This window comes from Ischnura elegans, chromosome X, assembly GCF_921293095.1.
Source record: "Ischnura elegans chromosome X, ioIscEleg1.1, whole genome shotgun sequence".
In the NCBI taxonomy this organism is placed as follows: domain Eukaryota; kingdom Metazoa; phylum Arthropoda; class Insecta; order Odonata; family Coenagrionidae; genus Ischnura; species Ischnura elegans.
In genome coordinates, this window is record NC_060259.1 from 114,023,465 (window position 1) to 114,050,823 (window position 27,359).

Below are 27,359 nucleotides of genomic sequence, written 5' to 3' on the forward strand. Positions count from 1 at the left end.
CACCGGTAAACCTTGGGCGGCGAAGCCGCCCCGCCACGAGGAAGGGCGATGCCGTTCCCAGGAGTCCACGCCTCTGGGGGACTCGGGTAACCCTTGGGCGGCGAAGCCGCCCTAACACGATGAACGGCGAAGCCGTTCCGAGGTGCTAGCTGGTGTCTGTTGGAGGGCTGCCTCAATATATGGGCGGCGAAGCCGACCCACAACGAGAAACGGCGAAGCCGTTCCGAGGAGTGCCGGGTGGGACGGCGAAGCCGTCCGTTGGGGGCGGCGAGGAACGGCGCAGCTGTTCCGAGTTGTCGCAGTCTCGGGGGAACACCGGTAAACCTTGGGTGGCGAAGCCGCCCCGGCACGAGGAAGGGCGATGCCGTTCCCAGGAGTCCACGCCTAGGTGGGACTCGGGTAACATTTGTGCGGCGAAGCCGCCCTCACACGATGAACGGCGAAGCCGTTCTGAGGAACCAGCTGCTGTCTGTCGGAGGGCTGCCTAAATATATGGGCGGCGAAGACGACCCCTTGGCGAGGAACGGCGAAGCCGTTCCGAGTTGTCGCGGGGTGGACGGCGAAGCCGTCCGGCGGGGGCAGCCGGCGAAGCCGGATGCGAGGGGTTTTAGGGGGCGTAGCCCCCTAACGAGCGCGCGCAGCGCGGCGAGTCTATATTATATACAACCCGATGTGTGACAGATAGCTCACTTATCACTCATTCACGTATACAAATTCCCGACCACTTCCGGACGAGCTGGGAAGACGAAATTTTTACAGGTCGTGGAGAAAAAATATTTATCGGGGGGAAAAGTCCGAAAACTCGAAAAAGTCGATTGGTTTTCGAGATATATCGATCCGAATTAACATTGGAGCCTTATGGGACTAAAACTTTTTCCGTTCTTCGCCTACTTGCAAATGTCACGGGAGCGTGAAATTTCACTGACGGAAACTAGATTTTTTGGCCGATTTTTGATGTGAACCATTTCGCCGTATTTTGATTGAAAGTATTTTTTATAATTTTTTAAAATTTCCAATGCTCTTCTTATGGGCCTATCTTTGGATTTTTTTTAAACCAATTATAAATCGTTGTAGGAATGAGTCCTTAACGTATGAGATACTAGATTTTTTGGTTGATTTTTTAGTGTCGTTTTCTTTGCAATATTTTGATTTAAAGTATTTTTTTTAACTTTTTCAAATTTTCAATGCTTTTCTTATGGGCCGAATTTCGGAATTTTTTTCACCAATTTGCAATGATCGTAGGACAAATTCACTTAAATGCAAGATACTAGATTTTTTATTCAATTTTTCGGTTATCTTCATGTATCCAAAAGACGAAAGAATTTTGAGTTATTAACGTTTACATATTTCCATTGAAATTGCGACTCCTACAACGTTTGGTAACTTACAACACATCCGCCGTGAAGTTTGCATTCCCTCAACACACGATTTTAAATTTTTCCGAATTTCTTTTTACCACTTCCCGACGTGGTACGGACACCAAATTCAGGTGATTGACGTCTTTCTCGTGCCCCTACGCGCCGCTACCAGGAGAACGCAGAATATTAAATTTTAACGGGTGACACCGTCGAAAAAGCATGCTTACACTACAGCCACAGAGCCGAAATTTTTATCCAAGGTAAACGATACCGCGTTATACATAACAAGCACTTTAGGTCTCCCGAAAACCCCCTGTGACCCCCCCAAAAAATAAAAATTACTTAATAAGTCATATATTTCGTGTACCTTTTATCCCAGCTGTATCGTTTTTATTGATTCCGAATGGGAATTGTGTCGGCTATATTTACGTGTCATGTTCAATTATCCTGTCCCAATTACACACCCGCAATAAAACTTCACATTTTTAAATGTACATTTCTTAACAAAATAGTAGGGTAATAAAAGGGCTTCCAGGACAAGGACACCTAAAACCGATTTTTTTAACCACTTCCCCATAAGGTACGGCTACGAAATTCACATAAGTTATGCCTTAATACAGCGCCTATGCACCGCTATGTGGAGAACACAGAAATGGTAATCTAAATGTGAGTAATACGGGAAAATTCATTGTTCCCCTACAGCTAGATCGCTGGAATTTTTACTGTAGGTAGCCAATGACCATTTATGCAAGAAAACCCGTCGATATTTCACGTGGCTTCCAAGAACACCAGGGAAAAAATTATTTCTTTCCGTGAATAGCATGTTCTTCGGTTTTTTCGCATATTTTAGCAGTAATCCCCTTCTCCTATGACTCATCGCTAAGGAATTTATTTGGATGATTGCGACCGTTGTCAGTATACTCATAAAAACCCCTGGAAACCCCCCGGACACCCTTCAAAACATCGTCATAAGCTAAAATGCCACAATCACGACTAGCATGCATCTACATTCAGCCACATTATCCCCCGGCAGCCTTTGTAAACGATCGGGGAAAGCTGGTAGTCCGCATTGCTCTGTGAGGAGTGAAAACCCTGGCGGCGAAGCTGCCCCCGCCCCAGGAACGACGGAGACATTCCAAGGAGTCAGAGGCGCGGGAAACCTCCGAGAACCCTCGGGCGGCAAATCCGCTCCAATACGTGGAGCAGCCGAATGGGTGTCTTACGAGGGGGGAGGGCGCCGATATCCCTTGGGCGGGGAAGCCGCCCAAAGACGAGGAACGGCGAATGCGTTCCGAGGAGTCGACGGTTCGGGGGGACACAGTAATCCTTGGGCGGCGAAGCCGCCCTATCACGTGGAAGGGCGACGCCGTTCCCAGGAGTCCACGCGTCGGGGGAACACGGGTAAACCCTGGGCGGCGAACCCACCCCATTACGAGGAAGCTTACGAGGGAGGGCGCCGATAACCCTTGGGCGGCGAAGCCGCCCTCACGCGAGGAACGGCGCAGCCGTTCCGAGGAGGGGATGGCTCGGGGAAATAGGTAAACCTTGGGAGGCGAAGCCGCACCATTACGACGAGATAACCCTTGGGCGGTGAAGCCGCCCACAGGCGAGGAACGGCGCAGCCGTTCCGAGGGTCCGAAGGCGCGGGGGAACACCGGTAAACGGCGAAGCCGTTCCGAGGTATTAGCTGGTGTCTGTTGGAGGGCTGCCTCAATATATGGGCGGCGAAGCCGACCCACAACGAGAAACGGCGAAGCCGTTCCGAGGAGTCCCGGGTGGGACGGCGAAGCCGTCCCATGGGGGCGGCGAGGAACGGCGCAGCCGTTCCGAGTTGTCGCAGTGTCGGGGGAACACCGGTAAACCTTGGGCGGCGAAGCCGCCCCGGCACGAGGAAGGGCGATGCCGTTCCCAGGAGTCCACGCCTATGGGGGACTCGGGTAACCCTTGTGCGGCGAAGCCGCCCTCACACGATGAACGGCGAAGCCGTTCCGAGGAACCAGCCGCTGTCTGTCGGAGGGCTGCCTAAATATAAGGGCGGCGAAGACGACCCTTCGGCGAGGAACGGCGACGCCGTTCCGAGTAGACGCGGGGTGGACGGCGAAGCCGTCCGGTGGGGATAGCCGGCGAAGCCGGATGCGGGGGGTTTTAGGGGGCGTAGCCCCCTAACGAGCGCGCGCAGCGCGGCGAGTATATAATATGTACAACGCGATGTGTGACAGATACCTCACGTACCACTCACTGATTCACGTATACAAATTCCCGACCACTTCCGGACGTGCTGGGAAGACGAAATTTTTACAGGTCGTTGAGAAAAAATATTCATCGGGGGGAAAAGTCCGAAAACTCAAAAAAGTCGATCGGTTTTCGAGATATATCGATTCGAATTAACATTGGAGCCTTATGGGACTAAAACCTTTTTCCTTTCATCGCCTACTTGCAAATGTCTTAGGAACATGAAATTTCACTGACAAAAACTAGATTTTTTGGCCGATTTTTTTATTTGAAAGTTTTTGCCATATTTTGATTATAAGTATTTTTTATAATTTTTTAAAATTTCCAATGCTTTTCTTATGGGCCTATCTTTGGATTTTTTTAAACCAACTTTTAACCGTTGTAGGAATAAGTCCTTAACGTATGACATACTAGATTTTTCGGTTGATTTTTTAGTGTCGTTTTATTTGCAATATTTTGATTTAAAGTATTTTTTTTAACTTTTTCAAATTTTCAATGCTTTTCTTATGGGCCGAATTTCGGAATTTTTTCACCAATTTGCAATGATCGTAGGACAAATTCACTTCAATGCAAGATACTAGATTTTTTATTCAATTTTTCGGCTATCTTCATGTATCCAAAAGACGAAAGAATTTCGACTTATTAACGATTACGTATTTCCATTGAAATTGCGACTCCTACAACGTTTGGTAACTTACAACACATCCGCCGTGAAGTTTGCATTCCCTCAACACACGATTTCAAATTTTTCCGAATTTTTTTTTACCACTTCACGACGTGGTACGGACACCAAATTCAGGTATTTGACGTCTTTCTCGTGCCCCTACGCGCCGCAACCAGGAGAACGCAGAATATTAAATTTTAACGGGTGACACCGTCGAAAAAGCATGCTTACACTACAGCTGCAGAGCCGAAATGTTTATCCAAGGTAAACGATGCCGCGTTATACAGAACAAGCACTTAAGGTCCCCCGAAAACCCCCTGTGACCCCCCCAAAAAAATAAAAATTACTTAATAAGTCGTATATTTGGTGTACCATTCATCCCAGTTGTATCGTTTATATTGATTCCGAATGGGAATTGTGTCGGCTATATTTACGCGTCATGTTCAATTATCCTGCCCCAATTACACACCCGCAATAAAACTTCAAAATTTTAAATGTACATTTCTTAACAAAATAGTAGAGGTATAAAAGGGCTTCCAGGACATGGACACCTAAAAGCGATTTTTTAAACCACTTCCCCATAAATTACGGCTACGAAATTCACACGAGTTATGCCTTATTAAATCGCCTATGCACCGCTATTTGCAGAACACAGAATTGGTAATGTAAAAGTGAGTTATACGGGAAAATTCATTGTTGCCCCAAAGCTAGATCGCTGGAATTTTTATTGTAGGTAAACACACACCTTTTATGCAACATAACACCTTGAAATTTCACGTGGCTTCCTATAAGACCGGGGAAAAAATTCTTCTTTTTCTGTTAATAGCATGTTCTTCGGTGTTTTCGCATATTTTAGCAGTATTTCCCTTCTCCTATGACTCATCGCTAAGGAATTCATTTGGATGATTGTGACCGCTGTCAGTACACTCATAAAAAACCCTGGCAACCCCACGCACCGCCTTCGAAACATCGTCATAAGCTAAAATGCCACGATCACGGCTAGCATGCGTCTACATTCTGCCTCATTATCCCCCGGTAGCCTTTGTAAACGATGGGAGATAGCTGGTAGTACGCATTGCTCTGTGAGGAGTGAAAACCCTGGCGGCGAAGCTGCCCCCGCCCCAGGAACGACGGAGCCATTCCGAGGAGTCAGAGGCGCGGAAAACCTACGAGAACCCTCGGGCGGCAACTCCGCTCCAACACGTGGAGCAGCCGAATGGGTGTCTTACGAGGGGAGAGGGCGCCGATAACCCTTGGGCGGCGAAGCCGCCCAAAGACGAGGAACGGCGAATGCGTTCCGAGGAGTCGACGGTTCGGGGGGACACAGTAAACCTTGGGCGGCGAAGCCGCCCCATCACGCGGAAGGGCGATGCCGTTCCCAGGAGTCGACGCCTCGGGGGGACACGGGTAAACCTTGGGCGGCGAAGGCGCCCAATCACCAGGAAGCTTACGGGGGGAGGGCGCCGATAACCCTTGGGCGGCGAAGCCGCCCACAGACGATGATCGGCGAAGCCGTTCCGAGGAGTCGACGGCTCGGGGGGACACAGTAAACCTAGGGCGGCGAAGCCGCCCTATCACGTGGAAGGGCAACGCCGTTCCCAGGAGTCGACGCCTCGGGGGAACACGAGTAAACCCTGGGCGGCGAACCCACCCCATTACGAGGAAGCTTACGAGGGAGGGCGCCGATAACCCTTGGGCGGCGAAGCCGCCCTCACGCGAGGAACGGCGCAGCCGTTCCGAGGAGGCGATGGCTCGGGGAAATAGGTAAACCCTGGGATGAAAGCCGCCCCATTACGACGAGATAACCCTTGGGCGGTGAAGCCGCCCACAGGCGAGGAACGGCGCAGCCGTTCCGAGTTGTCGAAGGCGCGGGGGAACACCGGTAAACCTTGGGCGGCGAAGCCGCCCCGCCACGAGGAAGGGCGATGCCGATCCCAGGAGTCCACGCCTCGGGGGGACTCGGGAAACCCTTGGGCGGCGAAGCCGCCCTAACACGATGAACGGCGAAGCCGTTCCGAGGTACTTGCTGGTGTCTGTTGGAGGGCTGCCTCAGAATATGGGCGGCGGAGCCGACCCACAACGAGAAACGGCGAAGCCGTTGCGAGGAGTCCCGGGTGGGACGGCGAGGAACGGCGCAGCCGTTCCGAGTTGTCGCAGTCTCGGGGGAACACCGGTAAACCTTTGGCGGTGAAGCCGCCCCGGCACGAGGAAGGGCGATGCCGTTCCCAGGAGTCCACGCCTAGGGGGGACTCGGGTAACCCTTGTGCGGCGAAGCCGCCCTCACACGATGAACGGCGAAGCCGTTCCGAGGAACCAGCTGCTGTCTGTCGGAGGGCTGCCTAAATATATGGGCTGCGAAGACGACCCCTCGGCGAGGAACGGCGAAGCCGTTCCGAGTAGTCGCGGGGTGGACGGCGAAGCCGCCCGGCGTGTGCAGCCGGCGAAGCCGGATGCGGGGGGTTTTAGGGGGCGTAGCCCCCTAACGAGCGCGCGCAGCGCGGCGAGTCCTATCTATATACAGCCCTCGTGGTGACTGACTCACTGATGGATACAAATTCCCGACCACTTCTAGAAGTGCTGGAGAGCTGAAATTTGGCACGCGTGCGGGGAACCCGAAATGATTCGGAGGAAAAATCCGAAAACCGGAAGTTTCCGCCACGTGTCGTCGCTAGGACGACAAAATGGCCGAAATCGCGCTTTTTCCGGGGACCGTCTTTCGGTTTTTATTTTACTGCGCGCGAACGGTACGTGCTATGTGAATGTTTTATGCACGCTTTGAAAGGTTATAAACGTGAGCACGTAATTATATAATGTTTTTAGTATCTTTTAAAGAATTAGACTGCCAAAATAGCGTCCAAAAATTGGTTTTTCTAAAATAATTTCATTCCTTCCGCTCCCGTCGACTTATTATTAGGTGAATGATAACAAAAATGATTATTATATATGCTTACATAATTTTCCATTTAACCTAGGCAACAATTTGTCTTTGTCACCTTTGGTTTTCGAGAAAAAAATTAAAATATGCCAAAAATCACCAAAAAGTACAATTTCCGAAAGATTAACACAAGATTTCGTCCAGTTTTACACTACCGATTTCGTTTAGACTTACTATATACATAAAGCTTTGCATTTTCTTTCAGAAAATGTAAACATTTTTACAATTTTGCCATCAATAAACCAGTAAAAAATTAAAAATGGCGGACACTTCCCATTTCTCCCGGGAGTTTGTTTACTATTTATCGTTACACAGGCGAAACATTTCCGTAACACGGAACGTTGTCATATATATAGAAAGCTTATATATGTCGCCACCTACTTATGTAATTTTTGAAGTTAATTTATATGTAAAACGCTTTCAATATGGCGTCCAAAAATCGATTTCTCGGAAAATATTTCATATTTTCCACTGCCGTTGGCCTTATTTTGTGAGTAGGACAACGAAAATGATTATTATATATGCTCATAACATTGTCTACGAAATGTAGGTAATAATTTTCTTTCGTCGTCCTTGGTTACTCGGAAAAAAATTAAAATATTCCGAAAATCACCAAAAATTACGATTTCCAAACGATTAACACAAGGTTTTGTCAATTTTAACCCGACCAATTTCTTTCAAACATTGTAGTTACATAGAACTATGCATTTTCTTTCAGAAAACATAAATATTCAATACATAGTTTCATCGATATAACCGCGAAAAAATAAAAATGGCGGGAACTACTAATTTTTCCGGGGAGAGTTTTACTTTTTATTGTATTACTCTCGAAATGTCATGGATGTCATAGGACTATGAATGTCATAGGGCCTACTTCTTTTATGTATGACAGTAAATGAATGTGACCATATAGTATCGTCATCTTTAAACCCCCCGAAACCCAAAAAAATTAAAATGTGCATATAAGTAGCCTTTTTGGGTACTTTTCGTCACAATTCCGCCGCTTTTCCAATCCTTACCACTCATCGCTACGGAATTGATGTGGACGATTGATGACCGCTGGCATTAAAAATCTATAAACCCCCGGTAAACCCACATACACCCCCCAAAAATAAAATTTTGCATATAAGTCTACTTTTTGGGTACTTTTCGTGCCTATTCCACCGCCCCCAACGACGCATCCCCACGGAATTTATGTGAATGGATGGTGACCGCCAGGAGTACACACATTTAAACCCCCGGTATCCCCCTGAAATCCCTCCCAAATGTAAAATGTGTCATTTAGTCTCCCATTTGGGTACTTCTCGCAAACATTACGCCACACTACCCGTCCCCTCTGAGCTCTAGATCCGGAATATTTGGTGAGGGCGAGCAACCGTAAACCATACGGGAAAAAATACCAGAAACCCCCGATCACCTCCTGGAACATCGCTGAAAAAAAATTAATGAATTTTAAAGTCGCCTTTCAGAGTAGTTTTAGTCACAATTAAACCGGTGCCCCTACCACTTATTAAAACCCCCGATAACCCCGTGAAACATCCCAAAATATTTCTAATAAATTGCCTCTCCAGGTAAAAGAATCGTCAGACCACTGTTCCGGACCCCTAGGACTTATCGGCACGGAATTTATGAGAACGATTTGTGACCACTGGTTTAACACAAGTATAAACCCCCCGGTATTCCGTTGGAACCCCCGCAAAAAATGAAAAACGTGCCATTAAGCCTTCTTTTATGGGTACTTGTCGCCACTATTACTCCGCATTGCACTACCCTTTACAATCATCGCTACGTGATCACTGTGGACGATTAGTGACCGCATGCATGACACATTAAAACCCCCGAATCCCCCTGGGCACCCCTCTCGGTGGAGAAGAGCATTAATTATGACTAAGGGGAGCAGCCGCGGGGGGGCTCCTCGACCCCAAGGCGGCGAAGCCACCCCACAACGAGGAACGGCGAAGGCGTTCCGAGGTGTGACTGGCGTAGGCGAGGGGGAGCTTCAGTAACCCTCGGGCGGCGAAGCCGCCCCGATGTTCAAGCGGCGCAGCCGCTGTAGACTCCACCCATCTCAACTCACACTCAACCCCTGGGCGGCGAAGCCGCCCTCCAGCAAGGAACGGCGAAGCCGTTTCGAGGAATGAGTGGGGCGCCTCCCTACCCCCTGGCCGGCGAAGCCGGCCCCTAGCTGAGGTGAGATTATTCGAACTTTAAAAGTCTTCGAGCGACCACAAATGTAGACGGCGAAGCCGGAACCGGGGTTTTTAAGGGGCGGAGCCCCTTAACGAGCGCGCGGAGCGTGCGAGTCTATATTATATACAACCCGATGTGTGACAGATAGCTCACTCATTCATTCACGTATACAAATTCCCGACCACTTCCGGACGTGCTGGGAAGACGATATTTTTACAGGTCGTGGAGAAAAAATATTCATCGGGGGGAAAAGTCCGAAAACTCGAAAAAGTCGATCGGTTTTCGAGATATATCGATCCGAATTAACATTGGAGCCTTATGGGACTAAAACTTTTTCCATTCTACGCGTACTTGCAAATGTCACGGGAACATGAAATTCCACTGACGGAAACTAGTTTTTTTGGCCGATTTTTTGATGTGAAACATAATGCCATATTTTGATTTAAAGTATTTTTTATAATTTTTTAAAATTTTCAATGCTTTTCTTATGGGCCTATCTTTGGATTTTTTTAAAACCAACTTTAAATCGTTGTAGGAATAATTCCTTAACGTATGAGATACTAGATTTTTTGGTTGATTTTTAAGTGTCGTTTTCTTTGCAATATTTTGATTAAAAGTATTTCTTTTAACTTTTTCAAATTTTCAATGCTTTTCTTATGGGCCGAATTTCGGAATTTTTTTCACCAAATTGCCATAATCGTAGGACAAATTCACTTAAAAGCAAGATACTTGATTTTTTATTCAATTTTTCGGCTATCTTCATGTATCCAAAGGACGAAAGAATTTCGAGTTATTAACGATTACGTATTTCCATTGAAATTGCGACTCCTACAACGTTTGGTAACTTACAACACATTCGCCGTGAAGTTTGCATTCCCTCAACACACGATTTTAAATTTTTCCGATTTTTTTTAACACTTCCCGACGTGGTACGGACACCAAATTCAGCTGTTTGACGTCTTTCTCGTGCCCCTACGCGCCGCTACCAGGAGAACGCAGAATATTTAATTTTAACGGGTGACACCGTCGAAAAAGCATGCTTACAATACAGCTACAGAGCCGAAATTTTTATCCAACGTAAACGATGCCGCGTTATACAGAACAAGCACTTAAGGTCCCCCGAAAACCCCCTGTGACCTCCCCAAACAAATAAAAATTACTTAATAAGTCGCATATTTCGTGTACCATTCATCCCAGTTGTATCGTTTTTATTGATTCCGAATGGGAATTGTGTCGGCTATATTTACGCGTCATGTTCAATTATCCTGCCCCAATTACACACCCGCGATAAAACTTCAAATTTTTAAATGTACATTTCTTAACAAAATAGTAGAGTAATAAAAGGGGTTCCAGGACAAGGACACGTAAAACCATTTTTTTTAACCACTTCCACATAAGGTACGGCTACGAAATTCACATTAGTTATGCCTTATTACAGCGCCTATGCACCGCTATGTGGAGAACACAGAATTGGTAATCTAAATGTGAGTAATACGGGAAAATTCATTGTTCCCCTACAGTTAGATCGCTGAAATTTTTACTGTAGGTAGACAAAGATCTTTTATGCAAGAAAACCCCTCCATATTTCACGTGGCTTCCAAGAAGACCAGGGAAAAAATTATTTTTTTTCTGTGAATAGCATGTTCTTCGGTGTTTTCGCATATTATAGCAGTAATTCCCTTCTCCTATGACTCATCGCTAAGGAATTTATTTGGATGATTGCGACCGTTGTCAGTATACTCATAAAAACCCCTGGAAACCCCCCGGACCTCCTTCAAAACATCGTCATAAGCTTAAATGCCACAATCAAAGCTAGCATGCGTCTACATTCAGCCACATTATCCCCCGGCAGCCTTTGTAAACGATCGGGGAAAGCTGGTAAGACGCATTGCTCTGTGAGGAGTGCAAACCCTGGCGGCGAAGCTGCCCTCGCCCCAGGAACGACGGAGACATTCCAAGGAGTCAGAGGCGCGGAAAACCTCCGAGAACCCTCGGGCGGCAAATCCGCTCCAACACGTGGAGCAGCCGAATGGGTGTCTTACGAGGGGAGAGGGCGCCGATAACCCTTGGGCGGCGAAGCCGCCCAAAGACGAGGAACGGCGAATGCGTTCCGAGGAGTCGACGGTTCGGGGGGACACAGTAAACATTGGGCGGAAAAGCCGCCCCATCACGCGGAAGGGCGATGCCGTTCCCAGGAGTTGACGCCTCGGGGGGACACGGGTAAACCTTGGGCGGCGAAGGCGCCCCATCACCAGGAAGCTTACGGGGGGAGGGCGCCGATAACCCTTGTGCGGCGAAGCCGCCCACAGACGAGGAACGGCGAAGCCGTTCCGAGGTGTCGACGGCTCGGGGGGACACAGTAAACCTTGGGCGGCGAAGCCGCCCTATCACGTGGAAGGGCGACGCCGTTCCCAGGAGTCGACGCCTCGGGGGAACACGGGTAAACCCTGGGCGGCGAACCCACCCCATTACGAGGAAGCTTACGAGGGAGGGCGCCGATAACCCTTGGGCGGCGAAGCCGCCCTCACGCAAGGAACGGCGCAGCCGTTCCGAGGAGGAGATGGCTCGGGGAAATAGGTAAACCTTGGGAGGCGAGGCCGCCCCATTACGACGATATAACCCTTGGGCGGTGAAGCCGCCCACAGGCGAGGAACGGCGCAGCCGTTCCGAGTTGTCGAAGGCGCGGGGGAACACCGGTTAACCTTGGGAGGCAAAGCCGCCCCGCCACGAGGAAGGGCGATGCCGTTCCCAGGAGTCCACGCCTCAGGGGGACTCGGGTAAGCTTTGGGCGGCAAAGCCACCCTAACACGATGAACGGCGAAGCCGTTCCGAGGTACTAGCTGGTGTCTGTTGGAGGGCTGCCTCAATATATGGGCGGCGAAGCCGACCCACAACGAGAAACGGCGAAGCCGTTCCGAGGAGTCCCGGGTGGGACGGCGAAGCCGTCCGGTGGGGGTGGCGAGGAACAGCGCAGCCGTTCCGAGTTGTCGCAGTCCTGGGGGAACACCGGTAAACCTTTGGCGGCGAAGCCGCCCCGGCACGGGGAAGGGCGATGCCGTTCCCAGGAGTCCACGCCTAGGGAGGACTCGGGTAACCCTTCTGCGGCGGAGCCGCCCTCACACGATGAACGGCGAAGCCGTTCCGAGGAACCAGCTGCTGACTGTCGGAGTGCTGCCTAAATATATGGGCGGCGAAGACGACCCCTCGGCGAGGAACGGCGAAGCCTTTCCGAGTAGTCGCGGGGTGGACGGCGAAGCCGCCCGGTGGGGGCAGCCGGCGAAGCCGGATGCGGGGTTTTTTTGGGGGCGTAGCCCCCTATCGAGCGCGCGCAGCGCGGCGAGTCCTATCTATATACAGCCCTCGTGGTGACTGACTCACTGATGGATACAAATTCCCGACCACTTCTAGAAGTGCTGGAGAGCTGAAATTTGGCACGCGTGCGGGGAACCCGAAATGATTCGGAGGAAAAATCCGAAAACCGGAAGTTTCCGCCACGTGTCGTCGCTAGGACGACAAAATGGCCGAAATCGCGCTTTTTCCGGGGACCGTCTTTCGGTTTTTATTTTACTGCGCGCGAACGGTACGTGCTATGTGAATGTTTTATGCACGCTTTGAAAGGTTATAAACGTGAGCACGTAATTATATAATGTTTTTAGTATCTTTTAAAGAATTAGACTGCCAAAATAGCGTCCAAAAATTGGTTTTTCTAAAATAATTTCATTCCTTCCGCTCCCGTCGACTTATTATTAGGTGAATGATAACAAAAATGATTATTATATATGCTTACATAATTTTCCATTTAACCTAGGCAACAATTTGTCTTTGTCACCTTTGGTTTTCGAGAAAAAAATTAAAATATGCCAAAAATCACCAAAAAGTACAATTTCCGAAAGATTAACACAAGATTTCGTCCAGTTTTACACTACCGATTTCGTTTAGACTTACTATATACATAAAGCTTTGCATTTTCTTTCAGAAAATGTAAACATTTTTACAATATTGCCATCAATAAACCAGTAAAAAATTAAAAATGGCGGACACTTCCCATTTCTCCCGGGAGTTTGTTTACTATTTATCGTTACACAGGCGAAACATTTCCGTAACACGGAACGTTGTCATATATATAGAAAGCTTATATATGTCGCCACCTACTTATGTAATTTTTGAAGTTAATTTATATGTAAAACGCTTTCAATATGGCGTCCAAAAATCGATTTCTCGGAAAATATTTCATATTTTCCACTGCCGTTGGCCTTATTTTGTGAGTAGGACAACGAAAATGATTATTATATATGCTCATAACATTGTCTACGAAATGTAGGTAATAATTTTCTTTCGTCGTCCTTGGTTACTCGGAAAAAAATTAAAATATTCCGAAAATCACCAAAAATTACGATTTCCAAACGATTAACACAAGGTTTTGTCAATTTTAACCCGACCAATTTCTTTCAAACATTGTAGTTACATAGAACTATGCATTTTCTTTCAGAAAACATAAATATTCAATACATAGTTTCATCGATATAACCGCGAAAAAATAAAAATGGCGGGAACTACTAATTTTTCCGGGGAGAGTTTTACTTTTTATTGTATTACTCTCGAAATGTCATGGATGTCATAGGACTATGAATGTCATAGGGCCTACTTCTTTTATGTATGACAGTAAATGAATGTGACCATATAGTATCGTCATCTTTAAACCCCCCGAAACCCAAAAAAATTAAAATGTGCATATAAGTAGCCTTTTTGGGTACTTTTCGTCACAATTCCGCCGCTTTTCCAATCCTTACCACTCATCGCTACGGAATTGATGTGGACGATTGATGACCGCTGGCATTAAAAATCTATAAACCCCCGGTAAACCCACATACACCCCCCAAAAATAAAATTTTGCATATAAGTCTACTTTTTGGGTACTTTTCGTGCCTATTCCACCGCCCCCAACGACGCATCCCCACGGAATTTATGTGAATGGATGGTGACCGCCAGGAGTACACACATTTAAACCCCCGGTATCCCCCTGAAATCCCTCCCAAATGTAAAATGTGTCATTTAGTCTCCCATTTGGGTACTTCTCGCAAACATTACGCCACACTACCCGTCCCCTCTGAGCTCTAGATCCGGAATATTTGGTGAGGGCGAGCAACCGTAAACCATACGGGAAAAAATACCAGAAACCCCCGATCACCTCCTGGAACATCGCTGAAAAAAAATTAATGAATTTTAAAGTCGCCTTTCAGAGTAGTTTTAGTCACAATTAAACCGGTGCCCCTACCACTTATTAAAACCCCCGATAACCCCGTGAAACATCCCAAAATATTTCTAATAAATTGCCTCTCCAGGTAAAAGAATCGTCAGACCACTGTTCCGGACCCCTAGGACTTATCGGCACGGAATTTATGAGAACGATTTGTGACCACTGGTTTAACACAAGTATAAACCCCCCGGTATTCCGTTGGAACCCCCGCAAAAAATGAAAAACGTGCCATTAAGCCTTCTTTTATGGGTACTTGTCGCCACTATTACTCCGCATTGCACTACCCTTTACAATCATCGCTACGTGATCACTGTGGATGATTAGTGACCGCATGCATGACACATTAAAACCCCCGAATCCCCCTGGGCACCCCTCTCGGTGGAGAAGAGCATTAATTATGACTAAGGGGAGCAGCCGCGGGGGGGCTCCTCGACCCCAAGGCGGCGAAGCCACCCCACAACGAGGAACGGCGAAGGCGTTCCGAGGTGTGACTGGCGTAGGCGAGGGGGAGCTTCAGTAACCCTCGGGCGGCGAAGCCGCCCCGATGTTCAAGCGGCGCAGCCGCTGTAGACTCCACCCATCTCAACTCACACTCACCCCCTGGGCGGCGAAGCCGCCCTCCAGCAAGGAACGGCGAAGCCGTTTCGAGGAATGAGTGGGGCGCCTCCCTACCCCCTGGCCGGCGAAGCCGGCCCCTAGCTGAGGTGAGATTATTCGAACTTTAAAAGTCTTCGAGCGACCACAAATGTAGACGGCGAAGCCGGAACCGGGGTTTTTAAGGGGCGGAGCCCCTTAACGAGCGCGCGGAGCGTGCGAGTCTATATTATATACAACCCGATGTGTGACAGATAGCTCACTCATTCATTCACGTATACAAATTCCCGACCACTTCCGGACGTGCTGGGAAGACGATATTTTTACAGGTCGTGGAGAAAAAATATTCATCGGGGGGAAAAGTCCGAAAACTCGAAAAAGTCGATCGGTTTTCGAGATATATCGATCCGAATTAACATTGGAGCCTTATGGGACTAAAACTTTTTCCATTCTACGCGTACTTGCAAATGTCACGGGAACATGAAATTCCACTGACGGAAACTAGTTTTTTTGGCCGATTTTTTGATGTGAAACATAATGCCATATTTTGATTTAAAGTATTTTTTATAATTTTTTAAAATTTTCAATGCTTTTCTTATGGGCCTATCTTTGGATTTTTTTAAAACCAACTTTAAATCGTTGTAGGAATAATTCCTTAACGTATGAGATACTAGATTTTTTGGTTGATTTTTAAGTGTCGTTTTCTTTGCAATATTTTGATTAAAAGTATTTCTTTTAACTTTTTCAAATTTTCAATGCTTTTCTTATGGGCCGAATTTCGGAATTTTTTTCACCAAATTGCCATAATCGTAGGACAAATTCACTTAAAAGCAAGATACTTGATTTTTTATTCAATTTTTCGGCTATCTTCATGTATCCAAAGGACGAAAGAATTTCGAGTTATTAACGATTACGTATTTCCATTGAAATTGCGACTCCTACAACGTTTGGTAACTTACAACACATTCGCCGTGAAGTTTGCATTCCCTCAACACACGATTTTAAATTTTTCCGATTTTTTTTAACACTTCCCGACGTGGTACGGACACCAAATTCAGCTGTTTGACGTCTTTCTCGTGCCCCTACGCGCCGCTACCAGGAGAACGCAGAATATTTAATTTTAACGGGTGACACCGTCGAAAAAGCATGCTTACAATACAGCTACAGAGCCGAAATTTTTATCCAACGTAAACGATGCCGCGTTATACAGAACAAGCACTTAAGGTCCCCCGAAAACCCCCTGTGACCTCCCCAAACAAATAAAAATTACTTAATAAGTCGCATATTTCGTGTACCATTCATCCCAGTTGTATCGTTTTTATTGATTCCGAATGGGAATTGTGTCGGCTATATTTACGCGTCATGTTCAATTATCCTGCCCCAATTACACACCCGCGATAAAACTTCAAATTTTTAAATGTACATTTCTTAACAAAATAGTAGAGTAATAAAAGGGGTTCCAGGACAAGGACACGTAAAACCATTTTTTTTAACCACTTCCACATAAGGTACGGCTACGAAATTCACATTAGTTATGCCTTATTACAGCGCCTATGCACCGCTATGTGGAGAACACAGAATTGGTAATCTAAATGTGAGTAATACGGGAAAATTCATTGTTCCCCTACAGTTAGATCGCTGAAATTTTTACTGTAGGTAGACAAAGATCTTTTATGCAAGAAAACCCCTCCATATTTCACGTGGCTTCCAAGAAGACCAGGGAAAAAATTATTTTTTTTCTGTGAATAGCATGTTCTTCGGTGTTTTCGCATATTATAGCAGTAATTCCCTTCTCCTATGACTCATCGCTAAGGAATTTATTTGGATGATTGCGACCGTTGTCAGTATACTCATAAAAACCCCTGGAAACCCCCCGGACCTCCTTCAAAACATCGTCATAAGCTTAAATGCCACAATCAAAGCTAGCATGCGTCTACATTCAGCCACATTATCCCCCGGCAGCCTTTGTAAACGATCGGGGAAAGCTGGTAAGACGCATTGCTCTGTGAGGAGTGCAAACCCTGGCGGCGAAGCTGCCCTCGCCCCAGGAACGACGGAGACATTCCAAGGAGTCAGAGGCGCGGAAAACCTCCGAGAACCCTCGGGCGGCAAATCCGCTCCAACACGTGGAGCAGCCGAATGGGTGTCTTACGAGGGGAGAGGGCGCCGATAACCCTTGGGCGGCGAAGCCGCCCAAAGACGAGGAACGGCGAATGCGTTCCGAGGAGTCGACGGTTCGGGGGGACACAGTAAACATTGGGCGGAAAAGCCGCCCCATCACGCGGAAGGGCGATGCCGTTCCCAGGAGTTGACGCCTCGGGGGGACACGGGTAAACCTTGGGCGGCGAAGGCGCCCCATCACCAGGAAGCTTACGGGGGGAGGGCGCCGATAACCCTTGTGCGGCGAAGCCGCCCACAGACGAGGAACGGCGAAGCCGTTCCGAGGTGTCGACGGCTCGGGGGGACACAGTAAACCTTGGGCGGCGAAGCCGCCCTATCACGTGGAAGGGCGACGCCGTTCCCAGGAGTCGACGCCTCGGGGGAACACGGGTAAACCCTGGGCGGCGAACCCACCCCATTACGAGGAAGCTTACGAGGGAGGGCGCCGATAACCCTTGGGCGGCGAAGCCGCCCTCACGCAAGGAACGGCGCAGCCGTTCCGAGGAGGAGATGGCTCGGGGAAATAGGTAAACCTTGGGAGGCGAGGCCGCCCCATTACGACGATATAACCCTTGGGCGGTGAAGCCGCCCACAGGCGAGGAACGGCGCAGCCGTTCCGAGTTGTCGAAGGCGCGGGGGAACACCGGTTAACCTTGGGAGGCAAAGCCGCCCCGCCACGAGGAAGGGCGATGCCGTTCCCAGGAGTCCACGCCTCAGGGGGACTCGGGTAAGCTTTGGGCGGCAAAGCCACCCTAACACGATGAACGGCGAAGCCGTTCCGAGGTACTAGCTGGTGTCTGTTGGAGGGCTGCCTCAATATATGGGCGGCGAAGCCGACCCACAACGAGAAACGGCGAAGCCGTTCCGAGGAGTCCCGGGTGGGACGGCGAAGCCGTCCGGTGGGGGTGGCGAGGAACAGCGCAGCCGTTCCGAGTTGTCGCAGTCCTGGGGGAACACCGGTAAACCTTTGGCGGCGAAGCCGCCCCGGCACGGGGAAGGGCGATGCCGTTCCCAGGAGTCCACGCCTAGGGAGGACTCGGGTAACCCTTCTGCGGCGGAGCCGCCCTCACACGATGAACGGCGAAGCCGTTCCGAGGAACCAGCTGCTGACTGTCGGAGTGCTGCCTAAATATATGGGCGGCGAAGACGACCCCTCGGCGAGGAACGGCGAAGCCTTTCCGAGTAGTCGCGGGGTGGACGGCGAAGCCGCCCGGTGGGGGCAGCCGGCGAAGCCGGATGCGGGGTTTTTTTGGGGGCGTAGCCCCCTATCGAGCGCGCGCAGCGCGGCGAGTCCTATCTATATACAGCCCTCGTGGTGACTGACTCACTGATGGATACAAATTCCCGACCACTTCTAGAAGTGCTGGAGAGCTGAAATTTGGCACGCGTGCGGGGAACCCGAAATGATTCGGAGGAAAAATCCGAAAACCGGAAGTTTCCGCCACGTGTCGTCGCTAGGACGACAAAATGGCCGAAATCGCGCTTTTTCCGGGGACCGTCTTTCGGTTTTTATTTTACTGCGCGCGAACGGTACGTGCTATGTGAATGTTTTATGCACGCTTTGAAAGGTTATAAACGTGAGCACGTAATTATATAATGTTTTTAGTATCTTTTAAAGAATTAGACTGCCAAAATAGCGTCCAAAAATTGGTTTTTCTAAAATAATTTCATTCCTTCCGCTCCCGTCGACTTATTATTAGGTGAATGATAACAAAAATGATTATTATATATGCTTACATAATTTTCCATTTAACCTAGGCAACAATTTGTCTTTGTCACCTTTGGTTTTCGAGAAAAAAATTAAAATATGCCAAAAATCACCAAAAAGTACAATTTCCGAAAGATTAACACAAGATTTCGTCCAGTTTTACACTACCGATTTCGTTTAGACTTACTATATACATAAAGCTTTGCATTTTCTTTCAGAAAATGTAAACATTTTTACAATTTTGCCATCAATAAACCAGAAAAAAAATTAAAAATGGCGGACACTTCCCATTTCTCCCGGGAGTTTGTTTACTATTTATCGTTACACAGGCGAAACATTTCCGTAACACGGAACGTTGTCATATATATAGAAAGCTTATATATGTCGCCACCTACTTATGTAATTTTTGAAGTTAATTTATATGTAAAACGCTTTCAATATGGCGTCCAAAAATCGATTTCTCGGAAAATATTTCATATTTTCCACTGCCGTTGGCCTTATTTTGTGAGTAGGACAACGAAAATGATTATTATATATGCTCATAACATTGTCTACGAAATGTAGGTAATAATTTTCTTTCGTCGTCCTTGGTTACTCGGAAAAAAATTAAAATATTCCGAAAATCACCAAAAATTACGATTTCCAAACGATTAACACAAGGTTTTGTCAATTTTAACCCGACCAATTTCTTTCAAACATTGTAGTTACATAGAACTATGCATTTTCTTTCAGAAAACATAAATATTCAATACATAGTTTCATCGATATAACCGCGAAAAAATAAAAATGGCGGGAACTACTAATTTTTCCGGGGAGAGTTTTACTTTTTATTGTATTACTCTCGAAATGTCATGGATGTCATAGGACTATGAATGTCATAGGGCCTACTTCTTTTATGTATGACAGTAAATGAATGTGACCATATAGTATCGTCATCTTTAAACCCCCCGAAACCCAAAAAAATTAAAATGTGCATATAAGTAGCCTTTTTGGGTACTTTTCGTCACAATTCCGCCGCTTTTCCAATCCTTACCACTCATCGCTACGGAATTGATGTGGACGATTGATGACCGCTGGCATTAAAAATCTATAAACCCCCGGTAAACCCACATACACCCCCCAAAAATAAAATTTTGCATATAAGTCTACTTTTTGGGTACTTTTCGTGCCTATTCCACCGCCCCCAACGACGCATCCCCACGGAATTTATGTGAATGGATGGTGACCGCCAGGAGTACACACATTTAAACCCCCGGTATCCCCCTGAAATCCCTCCCAAATGTAAAATGTGTCATTTAGTCTCCCATTTGGGTACTTCTCGCAAACATTACGCCACACTACCCGTCCCCTCTGAGCTCTAGATCCGGAATATTTGGTGAGGGCGAGCAACCGTAAACCATACGGGAAAAAATACCAGAAACCCCCGATCACCTCCTGGAACATCGCTGAAAAAAAATTAATGAATTTTAAAGTCGCCTTTCAGAGTAGTTTTAGTCACAATTAAACCGGTGCCCCTACCACTTATTAAAACCCCCGATAACCCCGTGAAACATCCCAAAATATTTCTAATAAATTGCCTCTCCAGGTAAAAGAATCGTCAGACCACTGTTCCGGACCCCTAGGACTTATCGGCACGGAATTTATGAGAACGATTTGTGACCACTGGTTTAACACAAGTATAAACCCCCCGGTATTCCGTTGGAACCCCCGCAAAAAATGAAAAACGTGCCATTAAGCCTTCTTTTATGGGTACTTGTCGCCACTATTACTCCGCATTGCACTACCCTTTACAATCATCGCTACGTGATCACTGTGGATGATTAGTGACCGCATGCATGACACATTAAAACCCCCGAATCCCCCTGGGCACCCCTCTCGGTGGAGAAGAGCATTAATTATGACTAAGGGGAGCAGCCGCGGGGGGGCTCCTCGACCCCAAGGCGGCGAAGCCACCCCACAACGAGGAACGGCGAAGGCGTTCCGAGGTGTGACTGGCGTAGGCGAGGGGGAGCTTCAGTAACCCTCGGGCGGCGAAGCCGCCCCGATGTTCAAGCGGCGCAGCCGCTGTAGACTCCACCCATCTCAACTCACACTCAACCCCTGGGCGGCGAAGCCGCCCTCCAGCAAGGAACGGCGAAGCCGTTTCGAGGAATGAGTGGGGCGCCTCCCTACCCCCTGGCCGGCGAAGCCGGCCCCTAGCTGAGGTGAGATTATTCGAACTTTAAAAGTCTTCGAGCGACCACAAATGTAGACGGCGAAGCCGGAACCGGGGTTTTTAAGGGGCGGAGCCCCTTAACGAGCGCGCGGAGCGTGCGAGTCTTACCTATATACAGCCGGATGTGTGCCTCACTCACTCACTCATGGATACAAACTCTAGACCACTTGACATGTTGGAGAGCTGAAATTTGGCACACGTGCGGGGAACCCGAAATGATTCGGAGGAAAAATCCGAAAACCGGAAGTTTCCGCCACGTGTCGTCGCTAGGACGACAAAATGGCCGAAATCGCCCTTTTTCCGGGGACCGTATTTTTGTTTTTATTTTACTGCGCGCTAACCGTGCGTGCTACACGGAACGTTGTTGTATATTTAGAAAGCCAATGAATGCTGCCACGTACGTATGCATTGTTTTAAGTTGATTGTTACGTTAAACATCGCAAAAATGGCGTCCAAAGAATGATTTTTCGGATACATTTTCATAATTTCCGCTGCCATCGACCTAATGTTGGATGTTGCACAACGAAAATGATTATTATATATGCTTAAATGATTCTACATTTAACCTGGGCAAAAATTTTATTTTGTCCTTATTGGTTGCCGAGAAAAAAAATTAAAATATGCCAACAATCACCATAAAGTACAATATCGAAAAGATTAACACAATATTTCGTCCAGTTTTGCACGACCGATTTCGTTAAGACTTAGTATTTCCATAAAACTATGCATTTAGTTTCAGAAAATTTAAACCTTTTTACAATATTGACATCGATATACCAGCAAAATATAATAAATGGCGGACACTTCCCATTTTTTCCCGGGAGTTCGTTTACTATTTATCGTTATACCGGCGATACATTTCCGTCACATGGACCATTGTTGTAAATTATGAAAGCCAATAAATGTCGCCACCTACTTATGTAATTTTTGAAGTTATTTACAACGTAAACGCTTTCAAAATGGCGTCCAAAAATCTATTTCTCGGAAAATATTTAATATTTTCCACTGCCGTCGGCCTTATTTTATGAATTGGACAACGAAAATGATTATTATATATGTTCATAACATCGTCTACGAAATGTAGGTAATAATTTTCTTTCGTCGTCCTTGGTTACTCAGAAAAAATTAAAATATTCCGAAAATAACCGAAAATTACGATTACCAAAAGATTAACATAGGATTTTGTCAATTTATACCTCACCGATTTCTTTCAAACTTTGTAGTTACATTCAGCTATGCATTATCTTTCAGAAAACATAAATATTTAATAAAAAGTTTAATCTATATAACCGCGAAAAAATGAAAATGGCGGGCACTACTAATTTTTTCCGGAGAGAGATTTACTTTTTATTGTTTTACTCTCGAAATATGGATGTCATAGGGGCAACTTCTCTTAGATATGATAGTAAATGGATGTGACCATATATTATCGTTGTTTTTAAACCCCCTGAGAACCCCTAAAAAATTAAAATTTGCATATAAGTAGCGTTTTCGGGTACTTTTCGTCACAATTCCGCCACATTTCCAAGCCTTACCACTCATCGCTACGGAATTGATGTAGAGGATTGATAACCCCTGGCTGTAAAAACCTATAAACCTCCGGTAAACCCTCAAAAAAACCCCAGAAAAATAAAATTTTGCATATAAGTCTACTTTTTGAGTACTTTTCGTGACTATTCCACCGCCCCCAACGACTCATCCCCTCGGAATATATGTCAATGGATAGTGACCGCCAGAAGTACACACATATAAACCCCCGGTATCCCCTGAAATCCCCCCAAATGTAAAATGAGCAACTATGTCTCCTATTTGGGAACTTCTCGCAAACATTACGCCGCACTACCCGTCCCCACTGAGCTATAGATTCAGAATGTTTGGTGAAGGCGGGCCACCCTAAACCATTCGGGAAAAAATACCAGAAAACCCCCGATCACCTCCTGGAACCTCGCTGAAAAAAAATTTTAATTCGCCTTTCCCAGTAGTTTTCGTCTCAATTTAGCCGGTGCCACTACTACTTCTTAAAACCCCCGATAACCCCGTGAAACCTCCCAAAAAATTTCCAATAAATCGCCTCTCCGGGTAAAAGAATCGTCAGAATTCCGCCTCTATTTCGGACCCCTAGGACTTATCAGCACGGAATTTATGAGAACGATTTGTGACCACTGGTTTAACACAAGTATAAAACCCCCGGTATTCCGTTGAAACACCCTGCAATAAATGAAATACTTCCCATTAAGTCTTCTTTTATGCGTACTTGTCGCAACTACTACGCCGCATTGCACTACCCTTTACAATCATCGCTACATAATCACTGTGGAAGATTGGTGACCGCATGTATAACACATTCAAACCCCGAATCCCCTGGGCACCCCTCCCGGTGGAGAAGACCATTTATTAGGAATAAGCTGAGTAGCCGCGGGAGGCTCTTCATCCCCAAGGCGGAGAAGACGTTCCGAGGAGTAACTGGCGTAGGCTAGGGGGAGCTTCAGTAACCCCCGGGGGGCGAAGCCACCCCGATGTTGAAGCGGCGCAGCCGCTGTGGGCTCCATCCAGCCCTAGGCGGCGAAGCCGCCCCTCAAACGAATAACGGTGAAAAAGTTCCGAAGTGCCCTCGCCCTCTGGACGGCTACGCCGACCCCAGACGAGGAACGGCGAAGCCGTTCCGAGTACTTAGCGGGGTAGCCCCGGGGGGGCACACTCAACCCCTGGGCGGCGAAGTGGCCTCTCAACGAGGAACGGCGAAGCCGTTCCGAGGAATGAGTAGGGCGCTTCCCTACCCCCTGGCCGGCGAAGCCGGCCCCTAGCTGAGGTGAGATTATTCAAACTAAAATTCTTCGAACGATCACAAATGTAGACGGCGAAGCCGGAACCGGGGTTCTTAACCGGGGTTCCCTTAACGAGCGCGCGCAGCGCAGCGAGTCTTCAATTATTAGCCTGATGGATTTTGGACGTATTTCCTCAGGGGGTGACAACTTTGCCCTCCAAAGCAAAGTTTCAACCCGGGATGTCCTGGGCTTTTGAGATTCTACTCGGGTTCAAAAATAAATTCTAAAGGTGGAACAAACTGATCTTTGACAGTGTCTTGGGCAAAATCTTTGTCATTAAAAATAATTGGGTTGACAGGGCATATCCCGGTTGAACTAAACGTAGAAATAATATGTATTGTTAGATGTAAATGCTTTTTTATATGCTGTACCCATTAACTCAGCCAAGTTTCAAATTGTTAATTTCTCTCCTGGGTGGATTATTGGCCATTTACGGTCATTTTATAATTTTTTCAAAGGGCCGAACACACAGTTGTGTAATTGCTGTAGTTTGTGACTGCAGTGAGGAGACAAAGTAAAAAGTGCCACCCATTTATTTTTACTAACTCAATAGCATCGGCAGAAATATACGATTCATGGCTATGTAAAATTAGCAATGCAGGATTTTCTTTAAAGCGTTTTGCATGAATGATGAAATGTTTTAAAACCAGCAAAAATAAATTGATAGTCATCCATCCAGAAGGGTTTGCGACATTTACTGATCCTATGGGACACTTAAACAGTATTTTTGGGAGGATTTCATTCTAGATAACACAAAAAGTGGAGGAAATGTATTAACCTGAGCATTTGTAATATAGCATAATGTCATTGAGGAACCCTTTCAGAGGAGGTAACTTCACCTACTGGTTTTTCACCTTTGGGGGCTATCACTTTTCCTTGGAGTTCAACGGTAGTGGAACCACTTTCATCATAGTTACACTTCCAGCGGAAAATACGTGTTTCACATAAATACCTGATGGATCGGAAAAAAATGCTCTCACAACCGTCCTATAGAAGCCAATGGCTCTTGCCTCTGGTTTCCGAAGGCTAATCGAAGGTTTCCGCTTCATAAAACCGTAAAACAAACCATCATCAGCGATTTCTTTCTGATCGCAGGTTGGAGGGTATTTCTTTCAATTTCTCTGAGCAAACTCATATGCTAATTATTTCGTGAGCAGGAGAGATAGTCTGTGGTGCAGTTGTGCTGCAGCTGTAAGCCACAGTTTGCTATGGTGGTAATTTATTTTATAAGCTATGAATCTCAAAAATTCAATTTATAAATAATTTGCATTAAATAGATAGTATTTAACAAACATTCTTGTCTTAAAATTCTCTTTAAAAACTAAATTTCAATTTCCTGCTACTCTTCCTTTCACGAAAAATATTGAATGTTCCTTGAGCAGGCCTGTAGAAAGGAGAAACGTCGCAGCAACTAATGTTTATGAGACTCTCTCTTCTCACTACCTCAAGCTCGCTTTTGGCCTAGACTGAACTGTTCTGTACAAAGAGCACATCTATAAAACAAATGTGGGTTTCAGGAAATGTAGAAAAATTGTCGCATACGATTGGGGTTCACACTAATTATTCACTTCGGCTTTACTTTTCTTATGTTCATTGCTCTTGCCATTCTGTAGTTTTGTCCTCACATTGTTGAATTGAAATGTACTACTCAAATTCTAAAATCCTAAAGCATCAATATGGAGCCAAAACACTATAAAGTAAGCTTAAGTGAGAAATTTGAGTGCGTTTAGGTTACAGAGATTGATAGCTTGAAGCACCTGGGCTGTAAGTTGGCATCCAACTGCGCCCCAATCCGAGTTGTCCCACTGTGCCCCAATTTCAGCTGTCCCACTGTGCCCCGCATGTCCTGAAGTCTTATATTTGTCAGAAAATTTTTTAAACATGTTACCTTCGTATAATATGTTTAGAATAATATTGCAAAGTCTCTAAATGATGTATTCGCCAAGTCTTTCCGCATGAAACTTGCTATAATTAGGAGAATTGCATTAATATCCACAAGATGAAAGTTACGAAAATTATAGCAAAAAACATATTTTATAACATTTACGCGAAGCTACATAAGATTATGACATAAGATTTTTGTGTATTATTCCTCATGATATGACCTCCTTAATTTTAATACATTTCCCCTTTGACCGAGTAAATTGTTTAAATAAATCAATTGTCCCACTGTACCCAGTGTCCCACTGTGCCCCAGTTTCCCCTATTCCATACAGCTGCGCGGATTGTAACTAAAGTTAGTACATTGGTGCATCTCATGCTCTTGAACCCCAAAGTACTACTTTCAGTTGCATCCGACATGTCCTTTGCACCATTTTCTTATTACTGTTTGTTACATCACGTCATACAACGTCTGAGGTTGGACATCCTGCCGGGTAGGTGCACCTCTTTACACACTCATGGGAAGATCGTAACACATAGGATTTTACACTTACCTGTTAATCCTATCGGTGCAAACCTTTATGCTGGGGTATGTGTGCACATAATATTTTTTGTCTATGAACATACGGGCACACATAATTTTCAGTGTTGTATGGTATGTTATTTGGAGTTGGCGACCAACAGCTGAGGTCATTTGTGCCATGAGGGAAGTGTATGGAAGGAAGGGTGGAGAGAATCCCGGCGTCGGCATTAGCCTGCTCTTAACGAAAGGTGCCAAGGGAACCACGGTTTAACAACGTCCCATCCGACAGATGGAGTGTTGTGCTTGAAATGTCTTCTACACAACATTCAAGCAGGGATCGGGCAATCTCTGAAAATTCTCTGCCACTGCCGGGATTTGAACCCGAGCCCCCCAGGTGTGAAGCCAACACTCTAGCCACCACACCAACCCGATCCCCTTCAATGTTGTGTAGCAACAGCAAGCATAAGCTGATCCTTTGATTGGTGTATGGAAATTGTTTTTTCAATTTTTGCTGTTCAGCGTCATCCGCTCACCATATTGTGTCAATTTTGAGGCAACTTTCTTCTAACTATCTTTACCAAGCAATGCCGGGTGGCTTGCTAATTATAGACTAAGTCATGAAACTTGCTCTCATAATGAAGAGGAATGGGACTTTCTTTTGTATGTTATTGTCCTGCAATCTCTCTTGTTTTGCTTCCACCCCACTGTTTATGATTTCACTCAGTACTTAATTCATAAGTGAGGTTCTCAATGACTTTTATTTGCGTATAAGAGACACCAATTAATTTTATCTGTATTTCTTATCACCTTTTGCCAA

The 27,359-nt window shown here is 46.4% G+C and overlaps 1 protein-coding gene across 1 annotated transcript in view; it reads left to right on the plus strand.

The window, feature by feature from the left end:
* The window catches only part of LOC124171643 (CCR4-NOT transcription complex subunit 6), a 328,368-nt gene that overhangs the window by 192,488 nt on the left and 108,521 nt on the right, over positions 1-27,359 (plus strand). The window lies entirely within an intron of this gene.